At 41.0% G+C, this 19399-nt stretch overlaps 3 long non-coding RNA genes across 3 annotated transcripts; 1 reads left to right on the forward strand and 2 right to left on the reverse strand.

Annotated features, from left to right (window-relative positions):
- Positions 1 to 1457: 1457 nt before the first annotated feature.
- Positions 1458 to 2472, forward strand: LOC141768638 (uncharacterized). The gene is made up of 5 exons (XR_012594134.1): positions 1458 to 1499; positions 1606 to 1687; positions 1810 to 1884; positions 1998 to 2127; positions 2226 to 2472. It is a non-coding gene; the product is annotated as an uncharacterized LOC141768638 (long non-coding RNA).
- Positions 2473 to 6190: 3718 nt separating this feature from the next.
- LOC141768639 (uncharacterized) lies at positions 6191 to 7196 on the reverse strand. The gene is made up of 5 exons (XR_012594135.1): positions 7164 to 7196; positions 6976 to 7057; positions 6779 to 6853; positions 6536 to 6665; positions 6191 to 6437 (listed from the first exon to the last, which is right to left on the reverse strand). It is a non-coding gene; the product is annotated as an uncharacterized LOC141768639 (long non-coding RNA).
- A 10695-nt stretch (positions 7197 to 17891) lies between these two features.
- LOC141768392 (uncharacterized) lies at positions 17892 to 18286 on the reverse strand. The gene is made up of 2 exons (XR_012594065.1): positions 18154 to 18286; positions 17892 to 18088 (listed from the first exon to the last, which is right to left on the reverse strand). It is a non-coding gene; the product is annotated as an uncharacterized LOC141768392 (long non-coding RNA).
- Between the last annotated feature and the right edge of the window lie 1113 nt (positions 18287 to 19399).

Consider the following 19399-nt stretch of genomic DNA (forward strand, 5'->3'; position numbering starts at 1 on the left):
CTAGATGCTCCAATAGCATCAGTTATATCAGAACTGGAGATTATTCTTTATTGAAAGAAGAGCAAAGAACGACACTGAAGGCTTTTCTCGATGGAAAAGATGTTTTCTCTCTTCTCCTGACTGGCTTCGGCAAGAGTTTGATTGACAAATGGTTCATCCAATCACCTGCATGTATTTTTTTTTAAAGTGCCTGCACTTTTCCAAACAGTTTCCAATGACAGCTTCTTGGATGGTTCTGTGTAACAAACCATCCGGCTGGTCAGGTTAAGAGGTGAGAGCCATATGCAGGCAATCCCGGGGCAGACTCACAATGTTGTCACTTTAAAAAAAGTGAAAACATATTGCATGTATCCGCCCTGTGATTGGGATCTGCAATTTAATGGGTTCTTCCTTGACCCGTGCTAGTAGTATAGGACTGGTGGCTTTGCGCGTGCATGTGAAATGCGCGTGCGCGCGCGCGCACGCGTGCGTGTGCGTGTGTTGGGATGCAGGTGCACCCTTGGTGACCCTGGTGACCTTTTTGTGACCCTGGTGTCCTTTTTGTAACCCTAGGGCTGATGTTAATTATTGGTAGTTATCCAAAGGTGTCTGCTGTAGGTGTTATCAGTTGCTCCACAACAAAAAAAGAAGACCCCATCCTGTGGATCCTGATGCAGATAAAAAATACAGTTGTATCCCAATATGTGTCTTTTATTACAGTATCATTAAAAGTTCAAACAAACCGCTGCTTCCTGTGACCAAAATGTTTTTGCCTTTTTGGTGTTGCCACAGAAGACCCATACTGTTGATCCTGAGTCAGATAAAAAAAAAAGTAGGTTGTATCCAAGATGTTATCAGTTGCTCCGTAAACAAAAGAAGACCCCACTCCTGTGGATACTGCTTCAGTGAACAAAACACAGTTGTATACCTATATGTGAACTCCGTTGTATCCAAGAGGTGTCTTTTTTATTACAGTATCATTAAAAGTTCAAACAAACCCCTGGTCCCTGTGACCAAATGTTTTTGCTTTTTGGTGTTTCCACAGAAGACCCATACTGTTGATCCTGAGTCAGATAAAAAAAAAGTCGGTTGTATCCAAGATGTTATCAGTTGCTCAGTAAACAAAAGAAGACCCCCTCCTGTGGATACTGGTTCAGTGAACAAAACACAGTTGTATCCCTATATGTGAACTCCGTTGTATCCAAGAGGTGTCTTTTTTTATTACAGTACTCATAAAAGATCAAGCAAACCCTGGTGTGCAGTGGTCAAAATGTTTATGGCTTTTGATGCTGTGGTGGTTGGTACTGTTTGCAGGCTATAGCAGCATGGATCCTGTCAACCATATGTTTGTTTTGTGAGATGTCCTTAACTCCACCTTATAGGAGGTGTATATATAGTCACCATTCAGCTGCGGTCGTGTTTACCATACTTCACCAACTTTTGAAGAGGACACTTTCTCCTAACTCATCTCTTGCATTCTCACATATCGGGGCAATTTCTACCAATGGCGTCTTTTCCCTGTAAGTATAACCATTTTTATTTATGTTTTTATCTAACACAGTTATTTTTTCTTCCAATAATACCAGTTTGTTTTTATAGTAAAAAAAAAAATGTTGTTCTTAACAGTTTTATTTATCAGGTTACATGGCCAGTGGTAGCAACCGCCACGACAGAGGTATTGAAAACTTTCAACCTGGTGATAATGAAGGTATTTAATTCATTATACTTGTTTTGTATTTTGTTCATTATATAGAACTATTTTTTATTTTGTTTTAGACTAAGTGTATGTTGTTTTTATTTTATTTTTGTTCTGTTTTTTTTTACATCTAGTGCCTTCAATCAGCTACTGGGGAACACCTTTTCAGCGGAGAGGGATCTTACAACCCCTAAACCAACTTTCAAAAGGTATGTACATGATAAAATGTAGATGTTAAAATAATACTTGGATAATTAATACATATGATTATTATAGCTAAATACTAAAGTGTGTGTGTGTGTGTGTGTGTGTTTGAATCTAGAAGAAGAAGAAGATTCGGACTTTGAGGAACCAAAGAGCAGGCTTAAAAGACCGAATAGACTTCAATCGGGCCCAGTAAAAAAGAGGCAAAAGGAAGAGAAGGAGCGCCATAGGGTTCTAGTGCATACAAGGTATGTATAAGATTACGGTATTCTATCTGTATCTACGATTATTTTTTTTATATATGTACTAAGTCTTTTTTTTTTTTTCACCTAATGTCTTGCATCAGACCGGTGATTGATGAGGACACCATTGACTCAACATTGGATTCAGTTGTGTTGGCTTCGGTTACCGAGACGCTTCGACGTGAAGAGGCAGAGGACGTGTGTGCTGTCGTGGATCAATTGAAGTCGTTATTAGCAGCGCAGAGACAGCCGACCGCAAAGCTTGTGACAGATATTTCTCAAGAAGAAGATGACATTCAGCATGGTGAGTGGGAACCATACAGTGAATGGGGGGAGAATTTGAGTGTACCATGTGGTTATCTTAAGCAGGATTGGTTTGATTCACTTGTTGATTTTGAGGAGAAAACCTCTGACACACGCCCTGCGACACAGACGTGTGTGGGGGAGGATAATGAACAGCCTGGTTCTTCAGAACAATTAGAATTACTCGTCTGGAGCGACCTCGAGGATCTGTTGCCATCTTCACAACGACAGGCAATTCATCCTGATCAATTACGTACCCAAAGTGTGGTTGACTGTTGTGCCACTGAGGATTTGTCATTAGGGGGTGGGGTTGATATTGGCAACCGCTTTGATAAATTCGAATGCATGGTGAACAGTAAATTAGCAGAAATACAGAAGGATCACAAAGAACAATATGAGTCTTTGAATAGTAAAATAGTTGAATTAGAAAAACAAAACAACAACTTATTAAATACTGTTCTGGCTGGGTGTAAATCCGATCTATTATATAGAGGTATTCTGACTTCTGACATCTGTGCCCTGCATGCAGCCAGTGGAGAACTGGTTAGAATCCAGAATAATATGGTTACGGGTCTATCACATATATCAAACATCCTAAAAAGCAGGCCTTCATCGTAGTGCTCAAATATTAGCTGATAACATGTCACCTCCTAGAAAAATTTTCAAATATAGTGATGACGCTGGTCGTAACGTTGCTAATGATGATAATGATGTTAATGAAGTTGATAGTGATGAAATCTCTCATGTCCCTCATACTGTCGAAGAATATATTACCCATAGTGACCAAAATGCAATGGGCCATGGGCTACCACAATTACCCGGTGTAAAATACAATAATGAAACTATCAGAAAGTGGGCTGAATTCACCAATGCTAGGCTTGATTCTATTTTAGGTGATTTGTCTACTATTATTCCCGCTGTAAATATTCCGCTTTCTGATGCTGCTGCTGCTGCTGCTGCTGTTGCTGTTGCTGTTGCTTCTACTTCTGCTTCTGCTGCAGAGACATTTGACATTGTGTCTGTCTGCCATGATTATAACAATGCTTTGATCACTGTTAATGATAGTGTTGATAATCATGATGACGATGGTCGTAACGCAACTAATGATGATACTGTCAATGAAGTAGACAGTGATGATGAAATCTCTCATATCACTCACACTGTCGAACAATATAACGCCGTTAGTGACCAATATGCTATGAGACATGGTTTACCACAATTATCCGGTGTAAAATACAATACCAAAACTATCAGAAAGTGGGGTGAATTTACCAATGCGAGGCTTGATTCTATTTTAAGTGATTTGTCTACTGTTGTTCCTACTGTAAATGCTCTGGTTCCCGGGGCTGCTGCTGCTGTTGCTGCTGCTACAGAGACATTTGACACTGTGTCTGCCTGCAATGACGATAATAATGCTTTGATCAGGGCTAGTGTTGATAATCATGATGTGAACAGTGCTACTGCTTTGAATAACGAACACCAGGGCTTTGTGGGTGACAATGTAGAAGCTTCTCCACGTATAGACAGTCTTAGCAGATGCGTACAGGATGGGGCGGGTAGACATGTAGAAAACACCCGTGTCCCTGTTAGAGATATACAAGTTAGAAACATACCCGCATTTAATGCCTCTGAATTGCGTCAGTGTGTTGATTTTAGGGATATTAATCTTGATGATCCCGAGCAGGTACCTAATCGAGTTAGAGAGAGACTGTCTGGTGTGATTGAGAGAGCCTTAGAGGATTCCCCACCCACCAGTGTTTTAAATGTCATCTTGAGGGGCCCATCACTGGCTAGCGATGTACAAGCCGTCTTAAACGCAGATAATGAATACAATGTGGATCTGTTCATGGAGGAAATATCACAGGTCTTACAAAGCAATGATGATTCTATGACGGATGATGAATTGGAGTTTATTGTTACAGTTGCTAGGGATAGTCGTGGTGGAGCAAGGCGTCTGAGATTGGGTCAAGTTTCCTATGAGGAAATTTTGGCCAAAAAAGGTCGACATCTGTACAATCCTGACAACATGGGGGGCAACAATCTATGTTTTTCTATCTGTCTTGCACATTTTGTTAACAATGCTATGGCTGGAGATGAAAAATTGGAATATGCAAAACAGTTGTACACTGCAGTCGGTTTTGATCACATGCACAAAGTATCGTTCTCCGATGTCACCAAATTTGAGAAACACCTAGACATGAAAATAATAGTCTTCCATCATGGCTCTGAGCGTAAACGCTTGCAGTGTTTCCAAACATGCGACGCACCACACAAGCGTACAGTCTGGTTATACTTACACAATGACCACTACTATCTGATTGAAAACCAGACAGGGTTTTTCGGGGCTTCATATGTGTGTGAGTATTGCTATGATACGTATGAAACGCCTCTGTACCACAACTGTAAGCATAACTGCAATGTCTGTTTTACACAGGAGTGTCATACGTACCAAGGTCGCACGTTAAAGTGCCCTGACTGTAAACGCATATGTAAATCACAATTCTGTTTCAAGCAACACAAAGTACCTGAAGTAAAACACAAAGTTATACCATGTACAGCATTAAAATACTGTGAGGCATGTGGAAAAACATACATGCCTGGTAAAAAAAAAATACACAAATGCGCACCCCTTGTCTGTTCACACTGTGGTGAACAAAAATTGGAAAGCAGTGTGCCCCACGAGTGCTTTATCCAACCAATCGAGAAGGGTGCTCCCCAGAGAAAGTACATCTTGTTTGATTTTGAGACACGTTTTCACGATGGCAAACACGAGGCAAATTTTGTGTGTGCAATGGATATTGATGGAAACAAGTTTTGTTTCAACACATTAAAATGCGTGGATGCCTTTGTGAAACGGTACAGACAGCCAAAATACCAGGGGTATACGTTCATTGCGCATAACGCATCTGGCTTTGACAACTACATTCTGCTTGAGTACTTTGTCAAACAAAGGATTACTCCTATGGTAATGATGAGAGGTAGCAGGGTCATTCTGATGTACGACCATACATACCGACAGAGGTGGATTGATTCGTTCAGTTTCTTACCCATGAGACTGGCCAAAACACCTGCTGCTTTGGGGTTTGAGGATTTGGAGAAAGGCTATTTTCCCCACAAATTTAACACTAGAGAAAATGAGCAATACAAAGGCTCATACCCCGACCCATCTCAATATGGGTACGAAACCATGTGTGAAAATGAGAAAACCTCGTTCATGCAATGGTATGACACAGTCCGAAATGAAACTTTTGATTTTCAAGCGGAGATTCGTCGCTACTGTGTTAATGATGTGGAGGTGTTGCGCCGGGCATGCACAATTTATCGTGAAACATTTCTTGAATGTACACAGCTTGACCCGTTTTCATTTACCACTCTACCCTCCAGTTGTATGGGTGTATTCAAAACACTGTTCCTGCCCAGAGACACTGTAGCCCTCACATATGAAGGTGCATACACCAAACAGAATAAGACATATTCAGATGTGTCTATGCAGTGGCTTGAATATGTGGCCCATACAGAAAACATTGAGATGCAACATGCACTCAATCGTGGTGAACAGCAATTTGGCCCATACTTTGTGGATGGGTACAATCCTGCTACAAACACCTGCTATGAGTTTGCAGGATGTTTTTTTCACGGATGTGCCAAATGCCATGTACCGGCAGATTTAAATCCGGTCACTCAAGTCTCCTATGGTGAGCTATACTGGGCTTTCAATGAAAAAATAAACAAGTGAATCAAACCAATCCTGCTTAAGATAACCACATGGTACACTCAAATTCTCCCCCCATTCACTGTATGGTTCCCACTCACCATGCTGAATGTCATCTTCTTCTTGAGAAATATCTGTCACAAGCTTTGCGGTCGGCTGTCTCTGCGCTGCTAATAACGACTTCAATTGATCCACGACAGCACACACGTCCTCTGCCTCTTCACGTCGAAGCGTCTCGGTAACCGAAGCCAACACAACTGAATCCAATGTTGAGTCAATGGTGTCCTCATCAATCACCGGTCTGATGCAAGACATTAGGTGAAAAAAAAAAAAAGACTTAGTACATATATAAAAAAAATAATCGTAGATACAGATAGAATACCGTAATCTTATACATACCTTGTATGCACTAGAACCCTATGGCGCTCCTTCTCTTCCTTTTGCCTCTTTTTTACTGGGCCCGATTGAAGTCTATTCGGTCTTTTAAGCCTGCTCTTTGGTTCCTCAAAGTCCGAATCTTCTTCTTCTTCTAGATTCAAACACACACACACACACACACACACTTTAGTATTTAGCTATAATAATCATATGTATTAATTATCCAAGTATTATTTTAACATCTACATTTTATCATGTACATACCTTTTGAAAGTTGGTTTAGGGGTTGTAAGATCCCTCTCCGCTGAAAAGGTGTTCCCCAGTAGCTGATTGAAGGCACTAGATGTAAAAAAAAACAGAACAAAAATAAAATAAAAACAACATACACTTAGTCTAAAACAAAATAAAAAATAGTTCTATATAATGAACAAAATACAAAACAAGTATAATGAATTAAATACCTTCATTATCACCAGGTTGAAAGTTTTCAATACCTCTGTCGTGGCGGTTGCTACCACTGGCCATGTAACCTGATAAATAAAACTGTTAAGAACAACATTTTTTTTTTTACTATAAAAACAAACTGGTATTATTGGAAGAAAAAATAACTGTGTTAGATAAAAACATAAATAAAAATGGTTATACTTACAGGGAAAAGACGCCATTGGTAGAAATTGCCCCGATATGTGAGAATGCAAGAGATGAGTTAGGAGAAAGTGTCCTCTTCAAAAGTTGGTGAAGTATGGTAAACACGACCGCAGCTGAATGGTGACTATATATACACCTCCTATAAGGTGGAGTTAAGGACATCTCACAAAACAAACATATGGTTGACAGGATCCATGCTGCTATAGCCTGCAAACAGTACCAACCACCACAGCATCAAAAGCCATAAACATTTTGACCACTGCACACCAGGGTTTGCTTGATCTTTTATGAGTACTGTAATAAAAAAAGACACCTCTTGGATACAACGGAGTTCACATATAGGGATACAACTGTGTTTTGTTCACTGAACCAGTATCCACAGGAGGGGGTCTTCTTTTGTTTACTGAGCAACTGATAACATCTTGGATACAACCGACTTTTTTTTTATCTGACTCAGGATCAACAGTATGGGTCTTCTGTGGAAACACCAAAAAGCAAAAACATTTGGTCACAGGGACCAGGGGTTTGTTTGAACTTTTAATGATACTGTAATAAAAAAGACACCTCTTGGATACAACGGAGTTCACATATAGGTATACAACTGTGTTTTGTTCACTGAAGCAGTATCCACAGGAGTGGGGTCTTCTTTTGTTTACGGAGCAACTGATAACATCTTGGATACAACCTACTTTTTTTTTTATCTGACTCAGGATCAACAGTATGGGTCTTCTGTGGCAACACCAAAAAGGCAAAAACATTTTGGTCACAGGAAGCAGCGGTTTGTTTGAACTTTTAATGATACTGTAATAAAAGACACATATTGGGATACAACTGTATTTTTTATCTGCATCAGGATCCACAGGATGGGGTCTTCTTTTTTTGTTGTGGAGCAACTGATAACACCTACAGCAGACACCTTTGGATAACTACCAATAATTAACATCAGCCCTAGGGTTACAAAAAGGACACCAGGGTCACAAAAAGGTCACCAGGGTCACCAAGGGTGCACCTGCATCCCAACACACGCACACGCACGCGCGCGCACACGCACGCTCACGTGCACGCGCATTTCACATGCACGCGCAAAGCCACCAGTCCTATACTACTCGTGCTACACCCTTCCACCAAGTTTCATGAAAATTGGGCCAGTAGTTTTTTACTAATCCTGCTCACAAACAGGCAAACCAACCAAACCGAAAACATAACCTCCTTGATGGAGGTAATAGAGTTGTGAGGACCCTCCTACGCAGAGCACAACATGTCAGAGAGGTGGAGGATAGAGAGAAGGAGGTGAAGCATGACCAAGGGGCACTAAACAATTACAAAAAGTGAGTTATGAAAATCCCCAAAATCAAGGAGGCCATTCACAACTGGCACCAGAGACCATCCTTCTATAGAAACAATCCACAGTTCCATATTTAGATCATTTGATAACTGTGATATCATCGTCATGACAACTGAGCAAACTCCATCAGCTGATGGTGCCTTCAAATGAAACTTGTGAGCTCGTATTTACAACATGGGAAGTCGTGTACACAATTTGTTTGCCGTTCAAGTGGTTAAGTTGTGAGAACACCGCTGCTAAGCAACGGCAATATTAACATTACTGTCGGCGTCTAGAAGCCACAGAGGCTAACAATTTAGCAAGCTGGCAAATGGGTAACATAATGCAGGAAATGCAAAGACATAATGACAGAGGAAAAAGATGAGACGGTGGGAATATCAAAGTTTCCTCAGACATGTTATAAAAATATGAAGAAAAACAATATACGACTAAAATTACAATATATTATTATTGCACCGAATAATTTACTTCCATGGCCTCTGCCATTTCTGACAACGTCAACAAACGCGTTAAAACGTAAATTTTTCGGAGCTTTCAGAAACTTTCCACTGAATAGAGGGGGCGTTCATACGGACTCTTCTCGTGAACATGATAAACACCACCCCATTTGAAGGCACCATGAGGAAGGCCAAGATATTTGGTTTAAAGGAAACTGTGTTGAGAATGTTTTTTGTCTGGTAAAAACTTATTTTTATGTTGTGGCATTCCAACTTTTACAGAAAAGGATGGAAAGGAAAATATCTCAATACATCTGTTTACATGGCACAGTATGCAAACAAACACATACTGGAAGTGGAGCACTAGTGTGCACGCACTCATTGTGTGTTAGAGGAATGAGTCTTTTCCTATTGACCTCTCTGGCACCGCTCCCGTGGCACGGAGCACCGAGCGGGCAGATAAGAACGCTTCCCTCTGTCCCTGCAGCGAACGTCTGGAGTCCCAAAGCACGTGACAAACCTGCACCCACTCCCTCAACCCCACCCTGACTCAAGAACAATGACACGTTCCCATCAAATAAGGGACATGGCTTGAGCTAGAAGTGGGACAGGGACACACGCAAAGCACGACAGGCAAGTTCCTCTGAGGCCCCCACCATGGAATGTGCAACGAAGAATGCACGCGAACTGCAACATTTCTGGGAAAAGTCGTCTTCTCTCGTGAGGGAAGTTCAGCGATTCATAAAAAGACTTGTTTATCACTTCTGTTAAGGTGCAACAACCTGTGGGTGGAGTAGTTTGTCACACATGGATCATACTGAAGAGACAATTCTCGATTCTTTTGGCAACATTTATGGTTTTAATTAATTATCAATCAGAGATATTTGTCCCTTCCCCATGCTCATTAATCTCCTGGCAGTCCCAGGTCAAGAAATCCCCGCCAATCTGCATCGCCTGTCAACCATTCTGCTGAGATAAATCAGACCTCTACACAAACAATCCATCTTCATTCTTCCTTCTTTACTCCCATGACAAGTTATGATCTCACAGATAAGAGACATTCCTCAAACACATACCTCAGATATCTCCTACAAGATCAGCTGATAATGTGAACCAATTTTCCTATTGGTTATTCTCTAAATTTGCCAAATCTACTAACATATTTGTTAATTTGGCTTCATGAGATGTCTGGTTTGTGACAGAAAGCATTCGGTGTTGGACTGTAGAGGCATTCCTGTTTCATGAGGGGAGCATGGAAAGAAAAAATCTTTCAAGCAGCAAACACAGACACAACAGGCTATATTACTGGCTGATTGAGGAGTATCTGACTTGGCAGATTCAGTATTTAAATTGCCCCCTCTGCTGCTAGTTTGTGGTAGAGCAAGAGAAGCAACGAAAGACTCGAGTGTCAAACCATCACTGCACTCTCAGAGTCTTGAAACCAATTTGCTGCCAGGCTCTTTAGTTAGTAGAATGGTTTTAATAGAAGACAGTACTTAATCTACTTACACTTACTAAGTATTAAAACATCAGTACTTAAATTTTCACTTTTTTCCACATTTCACTCAAAGACAAATAGAAGAAGTTCTCGGGTTCATTTTTGGTCTCTTTCAATGACGTTAAATACCCTGCTCAAAAAAATTAAGGGAACACCTAATCATCACAGTATAACACCGTCATCAGTTAAACTTCAGGGATATCGATCTGTCCATTTAGGAAGCACAAGTGATTGTGAATCACTTTTAGCTGCTCTGGTGCAAATGAAAGTGACAACAGGTGAACGGAGAGGCAACAGCAAGACAACCCCCAGTCAGGGAATGGTTTTACATATGGTGGCCACAGACAGCTGCTCTCTCCTCATCCTTCCTGACCGGTTCTTCTCTACTTCTGTGTTCTGCTAGTGTCCTCGTCACTACTTGTCTCATGAGGCGGTACCTGCAGCCCAATCAGGTTGCAGAGGTAGTCCAGCTCCTCCAGGATGGCACATCCATACGTGCGGTCGCAAGAAGGTTCGCCGTGTCTCCCAACACAGTCTCAAGAGCACGGAGGAGATACCAGGAGACCGATCGTTACACGAGGAGGGCCGGACGGGGCTGGACGGGGCCGTAGAAGGGCATCGACCCAGCAGCAGGACCGTGTAGGGATTTGGTGTAGGGAACAGGTTTGGTTATTAGCTAATTAATAAATAATATTCATAGAATTATTATTATTAATAAGAATTATCAATAAACATTAATAATGAACGGGGCACCACCCTGGAATCAGGGACCAATAACCAAAACGTTAATTCAGTCTCAAAAGGGGATTGTTCACTCCAAATGCCAGTATTTAAACACTACTTTACATTTAGGAGATGAACGTTGAAGAGTGAATCGGAGCACTGACTCTCACAACCAGCTGTTACCACAATATAAATGCACAATAAACACAGACAACTGCTATTTAAAGTAAGACCATTTATTTAAATATAGTAATATCAATCAACAATAAACAACACTCTGGTAGAGCGAGCCTCGGGTTCCTCCTGCTGCAGTGGGCCCCGGGTTCCTCCTGGTGCAGTGGGCCCTGGGTATCTCCTGGTGCAGTGGGTCCTGGGTTTCTCCTGGTGCAGCGGGCCCCGGGTTCCTCCTGGCGCAGTGGGCCCTGGGTTCCTCCTGGTGCAGCGGGCCAGAGTGTGTATGCAGTTCCTGGATGACGAAGGCATCGATGCCATTGACCGGCCCTCACGTTCCTCTGACCTAAATCCAACTGAGCACCTATGGGGCGTTATGTATCGGTGCATCCGACGCCGCCAAGTACCGCCACGGACTGTCCAGGAGCTCACTGATGTCCTGATCCAGATCTGGGAGGAGATCCCCCAGGACACCATCCACCGACTCATCAGGAGCACGCCGAGACGTTGTGGGGAGTGCATACAGGCACGCGGGGGCCGTAGACACTACTGAGTCACATCATGAGTTGCCGTGATGAAATTCACCCAAGTTGGATCAGCCTGTGATTTACATTTTTTACTTTGATTTTTGGTGTGATTTTGAATCCAGCCCTCGGTGGGTGGATGATTTTAGTTTCCATTGACCGTTGTTACGTCATTTTGTTCAAATGATACAATGTACATCAGTAAAGATTTTACACTTGAATAATTTGTTCATCAAGATCTGATTTCAGTGTTCCCTTAATTTTTTTTGAGCAGTGTACATTTGCGTGCTTCACTAGCCTTAACTTAAAGCCCCCCTCCAATCAGTAATGTGTTTTGCTTGTTGTTGATGTTTGGCACCAGAATGATGTACATGCAGAGTATGCTACTAGAAGGCTGTTTCCACATTCATCTGCTGACGTGGGAAAGTGTCTCTGTGTACAGACCAGGGTTATTATAGTAAACTAAAACTGAAACTAAAAAGGAAATAAGCAGCGAAAAATATTTTTTTAAACTCAAACTAGATAAAAACTACATCCTTTAAGAAAAACTGAACTGAAACAATATTGCCTGGTTAGAAAACTAATAAAAAAAAATAGGTAAATTAATATCAGGTTTTAACTATAATATATCACTACCGAAAACTAAATATATAAAAACTAAACCTTTCTGAAAAACTGGAACTAAATTAAAACTAGCAAACACACTCTGAAAACTAAACTAAAACTAAACTAAAGTGAATTCAAAAAGTCAAAACTAAAATAAAGTAAAAAACTAATTGAAAGTTTAAAACTTTTATAACCTTGGTACAGATGTGTGTACATACGAACATGATTTTGTGACATCACAACTAGTATGGAAGTGGGTGGTCCAATATGCAACTTACTCAAGTGGGATATGGAAACTCGAAGCCTCCAGCGATCATAACACTGAGAATGGACTTTTCATTGAAGTAGGAGACATCTTATATCTAGCAGTTACACTTTTGAAATAAAAAATATTTGAGTATTCATATTTTTGACAAGATAGTTGAACGTTTTATGGACTGCATAACAGATACAAGTTATTATTCAAAGCAGAGTATTTCAAGACTTAAAACCTGTCCTTAGGGGATCCTTTAATATTCATAAATACAAATTTGAGAAGAAAATCTGATCACAACGTCCACTGATTTGGGTTTTCCAAAGCTTTCAGCCACATCTCTTGTATTCCTCAGCGGATAGAGTTTACTCAGTAGACTAACTAACTACTGAACTAAATAGCCCTAACTCTAACTGAGCAAACTCCACCTGCTAAGGATGGCAACAAGGTGAGGCTGAAAACATAGACTACATTTAAGAAGTGGACGTAGTCACTGCGACGTCACCCATTGGGTTGTGGACTGCTGTTTTGTAGCCTCGGGTTCAGCACTTTGGACATCGCCATCTTGTTTTTTGGCAACCAGAAGTGACACGAGAGGGTGGAGTACAACCGAATGCTGAATAAGCCATTTTTAGGCAACCAAACTTTTACAATCAGCTTTCATGAACTGGAAACACACTGTGAAAGGGTTGAAGTTGTAAGAAGAAAACATGGACAACTCCGTGGTAGTGTCAAAAGGTAGCCCCGCCCTAAAGCATCCCCTGCTTTATGGTCTATCTGACTCTAAATGGTACCATAATTTACTAAATGAACATCATGCTGTATTGAAGAAGACTTGAAACTAGTGATCGAGACCATAAACTCATGTTCACAATGTTTATTGAGGTAATAAATCAAGAGAGAAGTAGGCTCATTTTCTCATAGACTTCTATACAATCAGACTTCTTTTAGAAAGGCACTTCGGCATTGGCTTCACTTTTCAGAACCGGAGGTTGCCCACTGGGAAAAACCAAGTAAATGGCCTCTGATGGCGTCATCAGGGTTACCTTGGCTTGGAGACTACAATTTGTTTTAGTAGAAAGCCTGCGTTTCAAACTGGGGATGCAAAGTTTTGAAAGACAGGAGCATTTACTAGACTAAAGAAAGATGCTGATGAGCATTATGGGAAATGTAGGATTCAGTGTTTCAATAGTGTCTCAATACTTGAGACTAAAAATCTGAATATCTTGGCCTCCTTTTTAAAATAATAGGTCTCTTGCAAGTCCGCCAAGGTAATGGAAGTGCAATACTAAATTGCTGGAGTGCCCCTTTAAAAAGCATAATGTAAGCATTAGAAGCCTGATTAACCCAAAAAAAATGAGGGCGACGAATTCCTTTAGAGGGAAGATGTCCTCTTTTTGCATCATACAACTAATTGCACTCAAACCATTTTTCCTGATAAGGTTAAGAGCCTAATGTGGACAATTCAATTCATCAAACTAATCAATTCAGCAATTACTCAATCATCCTGTAGCCTAAAGAACATTTTTCCCGTGAATCATTACATAAATAAGGCAGTCCAAACTCTCCCAGGACTGGAATCATTCTCTCCTCCTCCCTTTTACTAGGCCCCTTCAGAGAATCTCCACATATAAAAACCTGCTCACCTCCCTTCAGAGAGAGCCAGAGGAATGCCTGCCTTGCCAAATTCCTCAGTGCTGTTTGTTGGGGCTTACAGTGCTAGTAACACAGGCTATCAAATACCAGAGAGAGAAGTCACTCACTGGACTCTGAAAGCAGAACTTCGGATCTGTTGTTGTAGAAGTATGACAGCAAAAATGAAAAACACATATTTCTTCAGATTTGTACACTTTATTCCATTCTATCAGTGTGTCCTCCATTAGGGAAGCAGTAAAATAGAAGTATTCCCCCCCTGGCCTTTCAGTGTTCGGGAGGTTTAGCGTTGGTTAAAAAGTCTAAATCACATGGTTGATATTAACATTCCATCAGCTTTCTGATGATGAGGACAAAGCAGGCCACAGGGGAAGGTTCATGACAGCATTGGCATGGTGCACACATTCCTGCACTTGACTAGTCAGAGGGCCTCTGCAGGGGCGGGTGGTGCTGGTGGTGGTGGGGGGGTTTGAGAGACTAGTAACTGAAAAACAAGGAGAGCTGAAGTATACGCTGCCTCCTCCTCCCTACTGTCTGGGACAGACATGTACATATGTGGTGTTTTTCCCAGTTATGACAGACATGCGGGGAGGACTCCTTTGGCTCACAGCAACATACTTTTCTCTGGATGTAAATGCAAAGTATTAAAGCTGCAGTCCAGGCAACTTGATACATTGGAATATGCAGCGTCTAACGAGGACAAAAGAACTCCACTTAATGTCAGATTTCCAATAAGTAATCCAGGTGGAATTCAGCACCCAAAAAGACAGTTATGTGAGGTCAAATAAAATATGACACAATGTGCCAGAATACACAATGAATGCTCAACAATTTCTCAATCAATTAAAAACACAGTTGAAGCACATTTCCTCCATGGTCTGGTAACAAAAGCTATCCCTGCAGAGAGAGGTGTGGAACAACATGACCTAATCACAAAATGTTAAAGGTCCCATATTGTAATAAGTGAGATTTTCAGGTCTTTTATATTATAAAACAGGTTTAAGTGCTCTATAAACACTGTTAAACTATCAAAACGCTCAATATACGGAGAAATACACACAGCCCATATTCAGAAATTGTGCGTTTGAAACAAGCCGTAAGGATTTCTGTCCATTTGTGATGTCACAAATATACAATATTTAGACCATTACACGGTTTTAAACATAAACATTCTAAATGTGTCCCAGTTTATTTCCTGTTGCAGTGTATGTAAATAACATCAGCTGACAGGAAGTAAACATGGACCCAAGCTGTTGCCTAGCAATGCAATTCCATTGCAATTCTGTTGAAATGCACTAAAACGGAGCGTTTCAGACAGAGGGTAAATACAGGTATATACAGTGCCTTCAGTAAGTATTCAGACCCCTTCACTTTTTTCACATTTTGTTATGTTGCAGCCTTATGCTATAATCAATAAAATTATTTTTTCCCCTCATCAATCTACATGCAATACACCACAATGACAAAGTTGAAACAGAATTTTAGGAATTTTTGCAAATTTATTAAAAAGGAAAAACTGAAATATCACATTGACATAAGTATTTAGACCCTTTACTCAGTTTACAAGTTGAAGCAACTTTGGCAGCGATTACAGTATTGAGTCTTCTTGGGTATGACGTGTAAAGCTTTGCACACCTGGATTTGGGGAGTTTCTGCCATTCTTCTCTGCAGATCCTCTCAAGCTCTGTCAGATTGGATGGGGACAGTCGGTGGACAGACATTTTCAGGTCTCTCCAGAGATGTTTGATTGGGTTCAAGTCGGGGCTCTGGCTGGGCCACTTAAGGACATTCACAGAGTTGTCCCTAAGCCACTCCTGCGTTGTCTTGGCTGTGTGCTTTGGGTCATTGTCCTGTTGGAAGGTGAACCTTCGGCCCAGTCTGAGGTCCTGAGCACTCTGGACCAGGTTTTCATTAAGAATATCTCTGTACTTTGCTCTGTTCAGCTTTCCCTCAACCCTGACCAGTCTCCCAGTTCCTGCCGCTGAAAAACACCCCCAAAGCATGATGCTGCCACCACCATGCTTCACCGTTGGGATGGTATTGGGCAGGTGATGAGAGGTGCCTGGATTCCTCCAGACATAACGCTTAGAATTGAGGCCAAACAGTTCAATCTTGGTTTCATCAGACCAGACAATCTTGTTTCTCACAGTCTGAGTGTCCTTTAGGTGCTTTTTTGTAAACTCCAAGCGGGCTCTCATGTCCGTCTGGCCACTCTGCCATAAAGCCCAGATCGGTGAAGTGTTGCAGTGATGGTTGTCCTACTGGAAGTTTCTCCCATTTCCACAACGGATCTCTGGAGCTCAGCCAGAGTGACCATCGGGTTCTTGGTCACCTCCCTTACCAAGGCTCTTCTCCACCGACTGCTCAGTTTGGCCGGGCGGCCAGCTCTAGTGGGGACCTTCAATGCAGCAGAATTTTTTTGTAGCCTTCCCCAGATCTGTGCCTCAACACAATCCTGTCTCTGAGCTCTGTAGGCAGTTCCTTCGACCTCATGGATTGGTTTTTGCTCTGATATGCATTATCAGCTGTGAGACATTATATAGACAAGTGTGTGCCTTTCCAAATCATGTTCAATCAATTGAATTGACCACAGGTGGACTCAAGTCAAGGTGGAGAAACATCTCAAAGATGATCGAGGGAAATGGGAGGCATCTGAGCTAAATTTCAAGTGCCATAGCAAAGGGGTCTGAATACTTATGTCAATGTGATATTTCAGTTTTTCCTTTTTAATAAAATTGCAAAAATTTCTAAAATTCTGTTTCCACTTTGTCATTGTGGTGTATTGCGTATAGATTGATGAGGAAAAAAAGTAATTTTATCGATTTTAGCATAAGGCTGCAACATAAAATGTGAAAAAAGTGAAGGGGTCTGAATACTTTCTGAAGGCACTGTACAGGCAGACTGTATGAGGGATATAAATTTTTTTTTTAACATTTCAGCATGTAAACATGTTCTAGTAGAAACACAAAATACAAGTAAGAACCTGACAATGAGCACGATATGGGACCTTTAATGTCAGCTTAGATAGAAAGTTCTTGAAAAAATCTCCGTTTTCGAAATTAACCATAGTCCCATCCGGTCCGGAACACACGGAGGTCAGATGTCGTCCAAGCTTGAATGGAATTCAATATTATATAAAACGTCTTGGGCGCAAGAGCCCGGGCATCTGGCATCTTTACAGTTGAAGTTGTTCATATATGGCAACGCCTTCCTGAAACAATTTGGCTAAACTGATGAAAATCACGAGCAGTCAATACATGTTAGAGCCTGACACACCAAGAGCAGTTGAGCCGTTGTAGAGTTCCCACTAGGTCTGGGTGATATGGGCAAAATCTTCTGTCAGGATATAGGTCATTTCATATATCGATAATGATATACAGCTCTGGAAAAAATTAAGAGACCACTTCAAAATTATCAGTTTCTCTGGTTTTACTATTTATTAGTATGTGTTTGAGTAAAATGAAAATTTTTGTTTTATTCTATAAACTACTGACATTTCTCCCAAATTTCAAATAAAAATATTGTCATTTAGAGCATTTATTTGCAGAAAATGACAACTGGTCAAAATAACAAAAAAGATGCAGTGTTTTCAGATCTGGAATAATGCAAAGAAAACAAGTTCATATTCATTTTTAAACAACACAATGCTAATGTTTTAACTTAGGAAGAGTTCAGAAATCAATATTTGGTGGAATAACCTTGATTTACAATCACAGCTTTCATGCGTCTTGGCATGCTCTCCACCAGTCTTTCACATTGCTGTTGGGTGACTTTATGCCACTTCTGGTGCAAAAATTCAAGCAGCTGGGCTTTGTTTGAGGGCTTGTGACCATCCATCTTCCTCTTGATCACATTCCAGAGGTTTTCAATGGGATTCAGGTCTGGAGATTGGGCTGGCCATGACAGGGTCCTGATCTGGGGGTCCTTCATCCACACCTTCACTGACCTGGCTGTGTGGCATGGAGCATTGTCCTGCTGGAAAAAACACTCCTCAGAGTTGGGGAACATGGGACCTCATTTCGGAAAAAATATGAACGGTAGTCAACGGAGAGAGACAAATATTTTTCAATCCTGTTTGAACTGCTCCATGAATCACACAGATGATGTGTGTCAATTTAAAAGATAATTTTGCTAATCAAGAAAGTCCCAGTTTGTTGTAAACAACAAAGTATCAGACTATGAAAATACGTAATCAGAAAGACGACACACCCAAAAGTCACGTCGCGAGGTCTCTCTCTCTCTGAAGCTACGATGTCTGTGTGTTTCCTACTGGGGTGAACTCACACCAGCAACACGTCTGATCCTTCTCTCTCTTCCCGGCTGATAAAAAGACCAGGAGTCGCTGGATAAAACACATCAGGTAAGATATCGTTTCATTTGTGTGTGGTCATAGCTAAGTTAGCTAGCGCTATCTAGCTAGCTAGTGTTGGTGACTTATGTTGTGCGAGATGAGTGATGTAGTTCACTGAGCAGTTTCACACAAAACTAAATGATACTACGACAAACCCTTGACAAACTACGGCTTTCTTGACTTGCAAAATTATGTTTTAAATTGACAAACATCATATGTGCGATTCATTGCACAATTCAAGGAGTTTTCTTCTCTTTTTAAACATCTACTTTTTTGTCCTTTTCCATTGGATTACAAGCTGACCAGAGCTGAAACATTTATTGGAATTAGGAGAGTCAGAAAATGAATAAACTTATTTGATAGTCGTTAGTAGCAACTACATTTACCGCCTTGTGGTTGTATGCCTCTGCCAAACAGTCACATTGCAGTTTACATCCATGTCTATCCAAAATGTTATCACTTCATCATTTTATCCTGTTCGACATTTGTGTGAAATTGTCATAATTAAGCATGTGAATTCTTGAGTTATGTCCAAAACCGTGTTTTGTGAGGTCACAGTGACCTTTGCCCACCAAATTCTAATCAGTCCATCCTTGAGTCCAGGTGGACGTTTGTTCCAGATGTAACAGAATTCCCTCCAGGTGTTCCTGAGATGTCACATTCACGAGAATGGGAC

The sequence above is a fragment of the Sebastes fasciatus genome, chromosome 5 (genome assembly GCF_043250625.1).
Source record: "Sebastes fasciatus isolate fSebFas1 chromosome 5, fSebFas1.pri, whole genome shotgun sequence".
Classification (NCBI taxonomy): Eukaryota; Metazoa; Chordata; class Actinopteri; order Perciformes; family Sebastidae; genus Sebastes; species Sebastes fasciatus.